The following is a 14,617-nucleotide window of genomic DNA, read 5'->3' as shown; positions in this document are numbered from 1 at the left end:
GCTTCACATACATGCGATTCGTAGCATTGTCGCATCGCGAGAAAATCACACGACTTTGTAACTCGTGTGAGAGGCCTAAGATTGTGACCACCATGACAAGCAGTGAGAGAACTCCAAAGACGTTACGAGCGAGAACTACCTGAGGTCACAGAGAAAACAAACAGTAACCCTCAGTTCCAGGAAAAAGTGCTGATTGGTGGAAAACCAGGAATATTGAATAGAAATAGCTTTTTTTAAGTAAACTGTCCCTCCGTATTATGGATGTTGTAACCACCAAAATTATTGCTAAACAGAAATTGTGAGTCAATTTTCCTCCCGTTTCCTGGACTTATATTGCGTTTGCACTGCAACCCACCATCATATCCAAACAACAGTACAGCGCAGTGCATCACCGCCATCTACCCTCTATTGTCACTGTGACCGCTGGTTTAGGGAGCAAAACTGTAATCTGCCACCGGAAAAGGGGAAGAGCTTACACTGTGATACTAAGGAACTTGCATGCAAAACCCTACCAATCCCGTCATCACAAACACAAGCTGATATGCCATGTAGAGAGTGTACAACATGTAGCCGTTCACTGCACAATAATACAAGAGAGGAGACTTTACTGCGATGCTCTACAGGATTTATTATGACTCTACAATCACTTCTCTATTATTCTACAATCAGTTCCTGCACATTATACATCTTATTAGAGAATTACGTCTCATTACCAGATCTGATAATTGTGTTTCTTGATATCACTAAAACCAACATTATTCATCAGGAAACTGAAGATCAGAAGATCATTGATTTCACTACTTTAATCACAGTACATTTTACTACATGAATAGATGAGCCCCCAAATTCCCGTTTCTAACATTAATTTGAGGCAATGAAATTCCTCCAATCTCCTCGTTCATACCAGGAGTGATGAGCGGGATACAGAACCTGCAGTACAGAGAGAGAGATTAATTCTATATATCTATACAAGTGCTTGTTCAGTATAATGGTCCGGCCATCCTAAATAAATAGGGTAATATACAAAGCACTATGTGAGCCGGTCACCATCCTGTATCTACATATGTACATAAGTACATTCATATGTATGGGATGAGGGAGATCCTAAGAATCAGTTTGGGATAAAGAGCATAGAAACAGAATGGATGGGAAAAAGATTAGGGGTTGTGATAGGCCTTCCAAAAGAGATGCGCTTTTAGGGCATGCTTAAAATTGTTATTGTTGTGGTTTAACCTGAGTCTCTGTGGTAGCGCATTCCAGAGAAATGGAGAAGCTCAGGAAAAGTCTTGAAGATGGGAGTGTGAGGTTTGGACTAAAGCAGAATTTAGTCTGAGGTCATTGGCTGAACGGAGAACATGGGCAGGGCAGTATGTCACTATGTTACTATGAGCGTGATAAGTTTAATTTTAATTCTTTAATGCAGGGGCAGTCAGTGATAAGATTGGTACAGGGTGGAGGCATCAGGGAAGCATTGGACAACAAGATGAGCCTGGCTGCTGTGTTCATGATGGATTGGAGAGGAGAGATATTGGTGAGGGCAAGACTGATTAGCAGAGAGTAGCAATAATCAAGCCAATAATGGCTCAAAGCAACAATAAGAGTTTTACCTGTTTCTACCATTAGATAGGAATGGATTCTGAAGATGTTTTTGAGGTGCAGGTGACAAGAGCGTGCAAGTGACTGAATATATAAAGGAAAGGTCAGAGTCGAATATGACCCCAATACACTGGGCATGCTGATGAGGAGTTATTCTGGTGCCATACATATAGATTGATATTCCAGGATTAAGTAAATTAGAAGGCGGAAGCACAAGAAGTTTAATCTTAGAAAGATTCAGTTTTTGATAACGAGAGGACATAGTGTTAGAAACAATATATAGACAATTACTGGTATTTTGTAGTAGTGAAGGGGTGATATCACGGGAAGAAGTTTATAACTGGGTGTCGTCCACGTAGGGATGGTACTGAAAGCCAAATCTGCTGGGAAATTGTCCAATAGGTGCTGTGTAAAGAAAAGGACGAGGGCCAAGGACAAAAATCTGAAGATCTCCAACAGGAAATAGAAGAGGAGAAGAGGTAGAGCGTAAGGGTGTTTATAGAATGTAGACAGCAAAAAAAAAAAAATTAGAAAGAGTCAAGAAGAGAGTTTGCAGACAGGTATTTAGTGGCCCAGCGGGGTCCAACACTTGTCCTGTCTCACCTGTCTATGTGCCGTCCTTGGACATAGAAGGTGCCGTCTGTAGGAGAGACCCTGTTTCTCCCTCTCTTCTAAGCCTAGAGCTTATCCTGATGTCAGCTGGTGTCCTATTGGCTGACAGTCAGCTTCAAACTCACTGGTGCAGCGCCTAAGGGCGGGAAATCATAATACTGATCCCTATGCAGCAGTTGGAGGAGTCAATAAAGTGTGGGAAGAGATAATAAAAGGAGGAGTCAGTGAGCAGTTAGACAGACTCAGCCAGGAGTGAGAGAAAGGAAGTTGCAGTCAGCGACGGAGAGGAGACACGCGTACAAGTCAGAGCAGTCAGTGGCAGCACGCAGTCTTCCCAGGGTCGAGCGAGTTTTCACTCCACTCCCTTGAGGTTGAAGGGCAGAAAGAAGGAGAGTCTTTCCATGGTCGATCTTCTACTAAACAGTGAGTCTAAAACTACCCAGTGTACTCAAAGCCAGGATTAGTCTAAAAGCTACTTTAAACTCTGCTTCATCTTCAATTCACTAAACTCAAATCATTCCTTCAGTGAGAATAACTAGTGGAGAAAATTGTGTTTCAAGTCAGATAAAGGAAAGGATAGAGTGTCAAAGTCAGTTCTAAAGTAAGTCAATATTGTTGTGTTCTACACCGTGTTTAACCTACTGCTTGTCTTGTACCTAGTCTTGTACCATTTCAACTGTTTTACCAAATACCAGCTTCAGTAAATCTGTGTACTCTCAGATTACTATCTCAACTATTGGACTTGTCTCAATTATTTCATCAGCATTCCATCGCGAGGGTCCAATTAGAGTACTGGCGTCACACGTGATAAAACAAGCCTTCCTGTAAGCATACCACAGAATGTTCCTTGAGTCATTGCACAACCCCCGAGCAGAGCACTTTTGGCGCCACTGTCAGGAGAGGCCACAAAGCCACCCATGACAATCCTTCTGCACAACCCTGTGGTTCTCCCTCACTTTGGCGCTCTAGGCTCAGTCATTGCAGGTAGGTGATTAGATGAGAGTAAACCAGGTAAACTAGTATCAAAGCTACTTGTTGTTTCTGATATTATTTCCTATTGTATAGTGAAAGGTCTCAAAGAGTTTATTTGGGTTATTGGATGGTCAAGAGATAAGAATGGTGAAAGAATATTGTTGGGCGTGGTGAAGGGCAGAATATTAAGTTCTGAGTATAAACCTGTAATGGACAAAATCTGCTGATGTCTGCATGTTCAGTAAATCTAGAGCACAACTGAAGGAAGCATGTTTGAGACATATGCCAGAGATGCCGTGGTCACCATCAGGAAGTCTTAGGAGGGCTGCTTCATCCAGGGCACGTTTAAGGGTTTCATTAGATCAGGACAGAAGATGGAAGAGATTATAGACTTCCTAGTCTTTTTTGTCCCCAAACTCCTGCGTATAGATGGCATGCAGATTTCTGGGTGTACGATAGGTAGAAGTATCCTGGTAGAGACATGACTCGGGTATACCATAGTCATTACCCGCTGTAGACCCCCATGACCTTCCCAACCTACCATTTACTTACCCCACACTCGCTACTTCCCCAATGATGACAAACACTTCTTAATTTTGGATCGTTTGGCCACAGCAGCCATTTTATTACAAACAATTTAACATAGATTAATCTTTTAACTAAAACTTCTAAATTAATTTAACCATCCACCAAAGCCTGATGCTACAACATTTAAAGGGAAATATCCCAATTGCCTTGAGCTGCACTGCAACTGACTTGGAGACATGACTAACCTTTACTAGGCTATAGACTATGCCATCTCTGCAAAGACTTTTCCCTGTCAGAGCAATGAAGCACCAGACACCAACACACACCATCCAATGAGAGGGGGGAAGGTGGCTATGCACACTCTGCCTCCCCCCTCAACCAATTTCATAACCAACTCCAAGGTCCCCCCACCCACCACAGCGAGCACAACTTGACCACCTCAAGTCTGCAACACAATCCACAGCACTGAAGCTCTCTCGATCCCCTTTTGGATCTCCAATGACCACAGGTGAACGCCCACTGCGCTTAAGTGGACCTCATCACTACGCCAGAAATTCCCATATCCAGACTCCAGATCTAAATGCCTAACAGCCACTCCCCCATTACGAGCTTCAAAACACGAGATTGCTCTATTAACTTTTACTCAAGCTTTGTTAAGCCACTCTACCGGCCTCACATTGCCCATGACTTACGCGGTACAATCTCAGACCAAACCACTACTAACCTGGGGAAAGAAGTTAACAGACATAAAATATGATAACGGATATCTTGCATCAGTTCCCGAAAAGGCCTACAACCCAAATCATTCCCCCCGATGTGAAGCACCAATATGTTAGAGACCCTATCTAAACCCACAAAAGGTTGTAACTCTGGAATGACCCTACGAAAACCAGTACCGCGCAATCCTATCCACCCTATTGTCGCGACATCTCGCACAAACCCCAGCTGTCTCCTGTCCGGGTGGATATTTGCCCCCTCTGCACCCCAGTACACTTAGGAATGGCCCAGTATCCATACTAGAGCCGAGTGTTGATCTGTAAAACAATAAGAAGCAAAAAATACTGCAAAAACGTAACTAACTTCAAACAATTGTTGCATCCCGCCATCTTGTCTATGCCCCCGCCATTTAATTTTTTTTTCATAGTAAATGCAGCCTTACATAAGATTTATAATGACTTGCTTCCCATCTATAGGACCTCTTTACCCCTTCTGAATCCAGACCCTAACTAGCTGCCCCAGTTGCCGCACCAACCGGGAAGGAATGAAACCCAAAATGGGAACTGTTAAGTCCCAGGCTCACCAATGTCTTATGAAAATGCAATAAATTGAAATCTGGACAAAAAGGAACCATCTGCATGATGCAATAACGGTCCCACAAGAACCATTGAAAAACTTTTAGAAATACCGTAACAATTAACCAGACACATTTGTGCTCTTTCCACGTGACCTAAAATGATCCTCCGACGATTTGCCACCTGGTCTGTCTTGGAAAGATGGATCCACACCTCCAGCCGATCTTCAAAAGGCATCACGTTCTCCAAACACAACCCACCTCCCATCTTTTTGCTGGGGGAAACCAACTTACTTAGAAGTAGTGCCCCGAAAAATGCCAAGGAAAATACTATTTTAAACAATGCCCTCTGAGAATCATCACAACACACCTTTTTTCAGTACTATCCCTAATTGTTCAAGCAATTTAAAAGATATGCGCCCACATTTATCCAGTCACCCATTTCCCTTTCGAAAAGCTTTCAGGGCCTGGCCTACTAAAAATTGTTTTGTCACATCCTTTACCCCCCTTATTTTATAACCAAAAGCCAAAACCGCTACAAAGCGATTCACTTTGGCTTCAGACCAGCCCGCCAAGATGAGCTTCCCAGTCAATAAAATAAAGCTACCACTCTATCGTCATCCGTTCGTAAGTCGCCCACTGAAAATACCCAATCTTCTCAACCTGCCAAGCTGCCTCATAAGCTGTTAAAGTTGCTGGCACCAAAGATGTAAGAGTCAGATGATTCACTGTTTGCGATCAAGTTCCAAAGCTGTGGTGGGCAAAGCCTCCCCTTCTCCTTTGCTTCTGGAGCTAACAGTTGAAAACGCTCCCAATGAAAGCGCGAGAGAGAATCCACAATTGGATGCAGGGACAACGCTTGTAACCCCAAATAGCACAACAAACTCACTACCGGGGGAAAGGATGCTGTGAAATCGTTAATGGTCTGAACCACTCCCAAATTGTCACAATGAACCCTCACTTTCTTGTTACAAAACCAATCAGCCTATAGCATCACTGTGACAATAATGGGGAAAACTCCAGCACCGCCGAATCCCTCACTAATCCTGACTCTACCCACTTATTAGGCCATTGACCGATACACAAATGTCCTTGAAAGAATGCCCCGAACCACCTGCTGCGTTCGTAAACAGTTCGGTCAAAATCATCAATTGACTCTAAAATCACTAAAAATTTACCATTGTAATGTTCCAAAAAAGGACATCCACACCTTCAAATCCAGCTTCCCTTCCCTCCCCAACTGAATGTAATGAAGGGCCGCTTTTACCCCTGACATGGTGGTCGCCAAACGTCGACAAAAAAACTATTTCCATTTGTGTTATCCAACACACAAAATTCAGTTTCCTCAACAGAGATTGCAAATCTCGCAGCGTAATCTTACTGACCCGCCGGGTGCGAATATCCTCCTGCTGCAAGGATTGCAATTCATCTGCCGGCAACCTACACTCCATAGCCACCGTGTCAATAGTAATGCCCAGGAAGATCAAGCAAGAAGAAGGCGCTTTGGAGCTAACGGACCCACAAAATGTTGTGACGCGCATTTAACCGTCGACAGGCGAGTCAAACATACAAGCGAACGAGACATAGAAAATGATCCAGGTAATGAATGACTAAACCAATACCCGCTAAATCTTTCACCGGCCACTCACAAAAGCAGCTGAATGCTTTAAAATACATGCAAGGAATCGAACAGCCCATAGGCAGACTTCCCAGAGGCTTTTGAGATGAACTGGAAGTAGGCGAAAAGTTGATTCAATAGGGTTTTTTGCCAAAAGAGCCCCCTTCCATATTTTTGGACTCAAGTAAGAGCCGCATGAAATGACGTATAAACTACGGGGCGAAGCTCAGGATCTATTCTATCATTAACACACCTTTTGGATACGATAAGCGGTGAATCAGCCACAATTTATTCGGCTCTTTTTTGGGGACTACACCTAGCAGAGAAACTATGAAGTCTGAACAAAGAGGCTCCTTGAAAGGCCCCAACATGCACCCTAATAGCACCACCTTCTCCAGCTTTCTGTAACTACTGGTGGATACATAAGGGCAGACCGAAGGTTTTTATTAGAAAAGGAACCCAATGCAAAGGAGGCGGAGCTTTAAAACCGTTGTGGAAAGCATAAAACAACTCTGGATATCTATTTAGAAATGGAAGCATCTCTCTTAGTTTCACCGGCATCATCCCTTTTTCCAGCACTTGCTCCATGCGATGTTGTTCTGAAGTGAGAGCAGATATGCCTAAATCTGTAACTCCCTGCAAATTGGCATTGACCATCATTTAATTGTCAACACAATCCCGTTTTTTGCCCCTTTGATTGCCCGGACTGACCGTAAGACTAATATCCACTGACCAAATTGGACGACCCGGCTTCCCCTGTAAAGACTGCCCGTATGTCATTGGCGCCATGACCCATAACCAGAGGCCAAGGTCTTTCTACGCCCATCTAATACTAGGGCAAACTGCTTTCCCTTGCCTGAACTGCTCATCATAGCGCAGCCAGGTTTGTTCACCCGATGCGTTTCCCCAATCACATCCATATAACAAAAAAGTAAGGAACAATTTGCTGGCGCCTTTTCACCGATAACGCATGTCAACATGGTGAATGCCTGCAACCAGTTTGTAAACGTCTGCAGAATCAGGCACCATCTTTTCTTCTCTCCGTCCTCCTTTTTGTATTCTCTCCTCTTCCCCTCCTTCAAACAAATTTTCCTCCAAAGGGAGGAAAGAGCATATCTAAACATATTAATTCTACCAAATTTTTTCCCTAATCTCCTTTTTCAAATGCACTGATAGTGGACCCACAAAACACACATACACCTCCCCCTTCGCTGTCATCTAATCGCATTTCATCCCTATTTTTTTTATCTGTACCACCACCATCACCCCTGACACCTGCTGACCCTTGTCTGCCACCAGACTCCCAAAAGATCATCACCACATGAGCTTTCCCTCACGATGCTACTGCTATCTGTTGTCAGCCAAGCACTAGGCCCCGCCCCCTTTTCAGAGAAAGGCATAGCACCCAGCGCTGAGCCTTGCCACCTCGTGTGATTCCTCCCATACCACCTCTGCCCCATAGCAACCATATTGCTAGCTGTAATATTATAAGAGAGAAAATGGGTAAGCCAGGAGGCAAAGTGATCCAAGACCTGATGGGGAGGAGCTGAGGGGTGGTAGACAACTGCCACTCACTGGACGAGGGAATTGAAGAGCCTAAGTGAGTGAACCTCAAAAGAGGATAATGTGAGTGAGGGCACAAGGTGATGACCTGGAGGGTGCATTGTGAAGAAAGAAGAGCACCTACCCCTTCACCACACCTGTTTTCAGGTCTGGGGGTATGAGGAAAGTATAGGCCCCCATAGGTTACAGCAGTAAAGGGAGCCCTGTCTGACTGCTGAATCCATGTTTCTGTGGGAGTCAGCAGATTGAGAGATTTTGTAGTGAAGAAGTCATGGATGGTGGAGAGTTTGTTGTATGATGAGAGTGCTAGAGCGCACACTTGAAAAAAAATCAGAAGGTGAGTCGTGAATCTTAAGACGATTTAAGAAGTTTCTTTGTGCAGACAGTAATAGGTTAATGTTAGCAGAAATAAGCAGATGGTCAGGATTATAAGAGATATCCCTGCAGCTAATGGCAGTAGAACACAGAGGGTGAGCAGAGGATTGAGTCACTTTATGGTGGACCGTATAATCAGAAGGGGTGAGGTGGTTAAAGAAGGTAAATAGTGCATGTAAGCTATGGGTGAGGGACGGAGTGAGGGCTTGATATGGAGAGAGTGCAAAGAAGGTGAATAGTGCATGTAAGCTATATATGGGTGAGGGACAGAGTGAGGACTTGATATGGAGAGAGTGCAAAGAAGGTGAATAGTGCATGTAAGCTATATATGGGTGAGGGACGGAGTGAGGGCTTGATATGGACAGAGTGCACAGAAGGTGGATAGTACATGTAAGCTATATATGGGTGAGGGACAGAGTGAGGGCTTGATATGGACAGAGTGCACAGAAGGTGAATAGTGCATGTAAGCTATATATGGGTGAGGGACGAAGTGAGGGCTTGATATGGAGAGAGTGCACAGAAGGTGGATAGTACATGTAAGCTATACATGGGTGAGGGACGGAGTGAGGGCTTGATATGGAGAGAGTGCACAGAAGGTGGATATTGGTTGGGAGATTTGCAGCAGAGAACTAGAAATGAAACGCATGGAATGGTGATAGAAGTAGTGAAAAAAATCTATCTTGCTTTGGTATTTCTTGTCGTATACCTATTTTACAATGTGTCAAACTGCCGTAATAAACTGCCAGAGGATGTCGGTTGAAGTTGTGGTAGAGAATGTGGATAATACCTCATTATTTAGGCAGAGGACAGGTTCAGGAGTAGGAACACAGAGTAATGTAGATATAGGAGGACAGTTCTAGAAGGAAGAACACAGAGTAATGTAGATATAGGAGGATAGTTCTAGAAGGAAGAACACAGAGTAATGTAGATATAGGAGGACAGTTCTAGAAGGAAGAACACAGAGTAATGTAGATATAGGAGGACAGTTCTAGAAGGAAGAACACAGTAATGTTGATACAGGAGGACAGTTCTAGAAGGAAGAACACAGAGTAATGTAGATATAGGAGGACAGTTCTAGAAGGAAGAACGCAGTAATGCAGAAGGCAAAGGATAGGTGTAGAAGGAGAAGCACAGAGTGATGGGAAAGCAGAGGATAAATCTACAAGGGTGAACACAGAGTAATGTAGAAGCCAGAGGACAAGTCTTGAAGGAGAAGCACAGAGTAATGCAGAAGTCAGAGTACAGCTCTGGAAGGAGGGGTGCAGAGTAATGCAGGGGACAAAGGAGTAAAATCTAGAAAGTGGAGTAAAGAGTAATGTTGAAGGCAGAGGATGGTTCTAGAAGGAGGCACATAGAATAATGTAGGAGGAGGATAAGTCTAGAAGGAGGAGTATAAAAAGTCTAGAAGCAGAAGCTAAGATCAATTTCACACTCCGAGGACAGATCCAGAAGGAGGAGCACAGAGTGATTCAGGAGGCAGAAGATGGATCAAGAAGAAGCATCACAGACTACTATAGAGGATGGGTCTACAAGGTGGAGCACAGAGTAATGAAGAATGGGAATAGGTCTAGAAGAAGATAAATTTGATAGCCAGAGGATACATTAAAAAAGAGGAGCACAGAGTATTGCAGAGAGCAGAAGAGGGATCTAGATTGTCAGTGACTTTGATTAAAGTCATTAAGTAGTGGGGTTGCAAGCCGGATTATAGAGAGTTGGAAAGAGTACTGAATGAGAAGTCGGAGGAAAATTCAATGTTGTTCAAGAAGTTTTAAGACAATTGGAGTAGTGAGATGGGGTGATTGCTGGACAATGGATGGTTTCCTAAGGATGGGCATAATGGCTGCATGTTTAAGTGAGAAAGGGAAGATGCTGGTGGTCAGTGATAGGTTGTGGACATGAGTTAGGGCTGGGGTAAATCCAGTGGTAAAGTTGGTGATGAGGTGTGATTTGCTCAACTGCCCGGAGGGTGAGGAGAATTGGAGAGCAGGATGGAAATTATCATCACTAATGGTGGAGAAGCAGGTTATGTGGGGAGCACTGAGCAGTTGTGTAGGGGGGTGAGAGGACTATACTGTAGGCTGGGTCTTCTCTAATGTTGTCAGTCTTGTATTTGAAATATGCAGTTCATCTGACAAACTCTGCTCTGCTACATCAGATAGACCTGTAGGGACAATATGCCCACGGCCAAATCAGCCTTTTTATCTTTTTAGGCCCAATGTATTATGTGTATGATGGGTCTCCGCCATCCAGCTGTATAGTTACACATAGACCATTGGCGTATACTTACATGTCTAGGAGCCTGAAATCTGCTGCGGGGATATTACCTGGAACAGAAAGGAAGTTTTCAATAAATTAGAATAACAGACAGAAGCAGTGCGGTGTCCAGGGGCGGCTGGGCTGGGCGCAGGGTGGTATAAGCCTCTGGTCCAGTCCCCCAGTAAATGTTTAGTGATGCCCACCCGGCATACTGATTTGCGCTGTGGTTATTGCCGCTTTCTGCTGTTCATTGCAAGCGTTGCACAGAGCCGAGGGAATGATGGTCACAGCAGATGATAGCGGCATCGGGCGCAGCTCAAGTCAGGATGCCGCAGGTCAGGATACTTTGTAGTAATCAGCGGGGCTGTGTGCCATGTCATGGACCTAACCTTTCCTCCGCACATCTCACGGCCCGATGCACCCTCCTACATAATCCGCACATCTCATCGCCCGACGCACCCTCCTACACAATCCGCACATCTCATGGCCCGGCGCACCCTCCTACATAATCCGCACATCTCACGGCCCGGCGCACCCTCCTACACAATCCGCACATCTCACGGCCCGGCGCACCCTCCTACATAATCCGCACATCTCACGGCCCGGCGCACCCTCCTACACAATCTGCACATCTCATGGCCCGACGCACCCTCCTACACAATCCGCACATTTCACGGCCCGGCGCACCCTCCTACACAATCCGCACATCTCACGGCCCGGCGCACCCTCCTACACAATCCACACATCTAACGGCCCGACGCACCCTCCTACACAATCCGCACATCTCACGGCCCGGCGCACCCTCCTACACAATCCGCACATCTCACGGCCCGCCGCACCCTCCTACACAATCCGCACATCTCACAGCCCAGCGCACCCTCCTACACAATCCGCACATCTCACGGCCCGGCGCACCCTCCTACACAATCCTCACATCTCACAGCTCGGCGCACCCTCCTACACAATCCGCACATCTCACGGCCCGGCACACCCTCCTACACAATCCGCACATCTCACGGCCCGGCGCACCCTCCTACACAATCCGCACATCTCACGCCCCGGCGCACCCTCCTACACTATCCGCACATCTAACGGCCCGGCGCACCCTCCTACACAATCTGCACATCTCAAGGCCCGGCACACCCTCCTACACAATCCGTGCACCTAACGGCCCGGCGCACCCTCCTACACAATCCGCACATCTCACGGCCCGATGCACCCTCCTACACAATCCGCACATCTCACGGCCCGGCGCACCCTCCTACACAATCCGCACATCTCACGGCCCGGCGCACCCTCCTACACTATCCGCACATCTAACGGCCCGGCGCACCCTCCTACACAATCCGCACATCTCAAGGCCCGGCACACCCTCCTACACAATCCGCGCACCTAACAGCCCGGCGCACCCTCCTACACAATCCGCACATCTCACGGCCCGGCACACCCTCCTACACAATCCGCACATCTCACGGCCCGGCGCACCCTCCTACACAATCCGCACATCTCACGCCCCGGCGCACCCTCCTACACTATCCGCACATCTAACGGCCCGGCGCACCCTCCTACACAATCCGCACATCTCAAGGCCCGGCACACCCTCCTACACAATCCGCGCACCTAACGGCCCGGCGCACCCTCCTACACAATCCGCACATCTCACGGCCCGATGCACCCTCCTACACAATCCGCACATCTCACGGCCCGGCGCACCCTCCTACACACTCCGCACATCTCACGGCCCGGCGCACCCTCCTACACAATCCGCACATCTCACGGCCCGGCGCACCCTCCTACACAATCCGCACATCTCACGGCCCGGCGCACCCTCCTACACAATCCGCACATCTCACGGCCCGGTGCACCCTCCTACACAATCCGCACATCTCACGGCCCGGCGCACCATCCTACATAATCCGCACATCTCACGGCCCGGCGCACCCTCCTACACAATCCGCACATCTCACGACCCGGCGCACCCTCCTACACAATCCGCACATCTCACGAACCGGCGCACCCTCCTACACAATCCGCACATCTCACGGCCCGGCGCACCCTCCTGCATTCCTAGGGACCCCATTGACTATATTGGGGTTCATTGGATTTCGGTCATGGTGTTTGCTGCAAGAAATAGCACTGCAGGCTCCACAATGAGCTGCCCGGTGTGCCCCCCTACACAATCCGCACATCTCACGGCCCGGCGCACCCTCCTACACAATCCGCACATCTCACGGCCCGATGCACCCTCCTCCACAATCCGCACATCTAACGGACCGATGCACCCTCCTACATAATCCGCACATCTCACGGCCCGGCGCACCCTCCTACACAATCCGCACCTCTCACAGCCCGATGCACCCTCCTACACAATCCGCACATCTCACGGCCCGGCACACCCTCCTACACAATCCGCACTTGTGTGGAGCTGCTGCTGTGTGCGGCGCCTCTAGCTACATGGTGGGTGCAGAGCTACGATGGGCCTGCGGGTCGGGGAGCTTTTCAGTAGATATACTTGGTTGATTTTGGAGTGTAGCTCCTTTATCCTCAGTGGGGTCCATCAGGCACTGTTGGCGTGCGGCACGTCACCAGATACGTTGTAGAGCCTGCAGTGCTATTTCTTGCAGCAAACTCCATGACCGAAACCCAATGAACCCCAATATAGTCAATGGGGTCCCTAGGAATGCTGTTAGTGTCCGGCATACACAGTGACATGTCTGGCATAATTTTGGGGGGATGTGTTATGAGCTTGTTTATGGCACTGTATTTGGTTCTGGAACCTTATTTCTGTACTTGGTTATGGTACTGTATTAATATCGTGAGTTTGGTTCTTGGTGAGCTTCGATCTGATGGTGATTTGTGTTAGGAGTTTGGTTCTACTGTTTTTCTGCCATGAGCTTGGTTCTGGGGCTGTAATTATGTTACAAAAGGCAGAGATTAAAAGGTTAAAAGGCAATTCCCGTCCACGAGATATAAAAGTGTGATAAGTGCAAGGAACTCTAGGACCTGCTCCTATCTCATGTTTGGTCCCCCACCACTCCTAGGCTGGCTGTCTGTGGAGGTCCGGAGGATGGCAACAGAGGGGCGGGCTCACTACACAGTCTTTCTAGTTCCCATAGAGTTGAACAGGAGTGTAATAATAACACCTGAGGAAGCTACATTGCTTCTATAACTTTGAAGTCACACAAAAAGTGCAGCTTGCTGTTCTATGCTGTTTGTGTAACTTCCATTGACTTCAATGGGAGTTACAGAGACAGTATAGCTGAGCCGGGTTTAGCTATTTCCAGTTTCTGAACCACCTTGTTTCTTGCGAAGTTCTCTTTGCAGACATAATTGACCCAGATGACTTCACCCCTTTAAGGATGGGCCACTACTGATGGGCTTGTGCTGTGTGCTTGTCCCCCTGCCTAAGATTTGCCAGCCCGCCCCTGGATGTGTGACAGCTGAGGACCTGAGTAGAGGCAGAGGCTAAAGACAGAGTTTCTTCTGCTTGGTAATCAGTCGCTGCTTCCCGTTAACCAGTGACAGGGCTGTGACTCTAGAGCCAAAAGGTCATATATTCTGCAGCATCACTGGCGCCCCTAGTGGACAATGGTGTACAGTGCTTCTATCAGCTGAGGAGCCACATGGGGGGGCTGAGAATTATATATATTATATGCTTCTAACCCGGAACCACTGCTTGTGGAATATGGAAACAGGCCAGGGGCAGCTATAGGGGTGAGGGGGCAGCAGTTGCACCCATGTGCTGCAGCCTGGGGGTACAAATGTCCCTCAGCCATGTAGGAAAATATCAGTACTACACATGGCAG

The 14,617-nt window shown here is 47.1% G+C and overlaps 1 long non-coding RNA gene across 1 annotated transcript in view; it reads right to left on the bottom strand.

Annotated features, from left to right (window-relative positions):
- Positions 1-788: 788 nt before the first annotated feature.
- Positions 789-14,617, bottom strand: part of LOC136619854 (uncharacterized) — a 491,210-nt gene continuing 477,381 nt past the window's right edge. The window contains exon 2 of the long non-coding RNA XR_010791065.1: positions 789-930. This is a non-coding gene — a long non-coding RNA (uncharacterized lncRNA). The remainder of the gene's footprint in view (positions 931-14,617) is intronic.

This window comes from Eleutherodactylus coqui, chromosome 1, assembly GCF_035609145.1.
Source record: "Eleutherodactylus coqui strain aEleCoq1 chromosome 1, aEleCoq1.hap1, whole genome shotgun sequence".
Lineage (NCBI taxonomy): Eukaryota > Metazoa > Chordata > Amphibia > Anura > Eleutherodactylidae > Eleutherodactylus > Eleutherodactylus coqui.
This window is presented reverse-complemented; position numbering and strand designations above follow the sequence as displayed.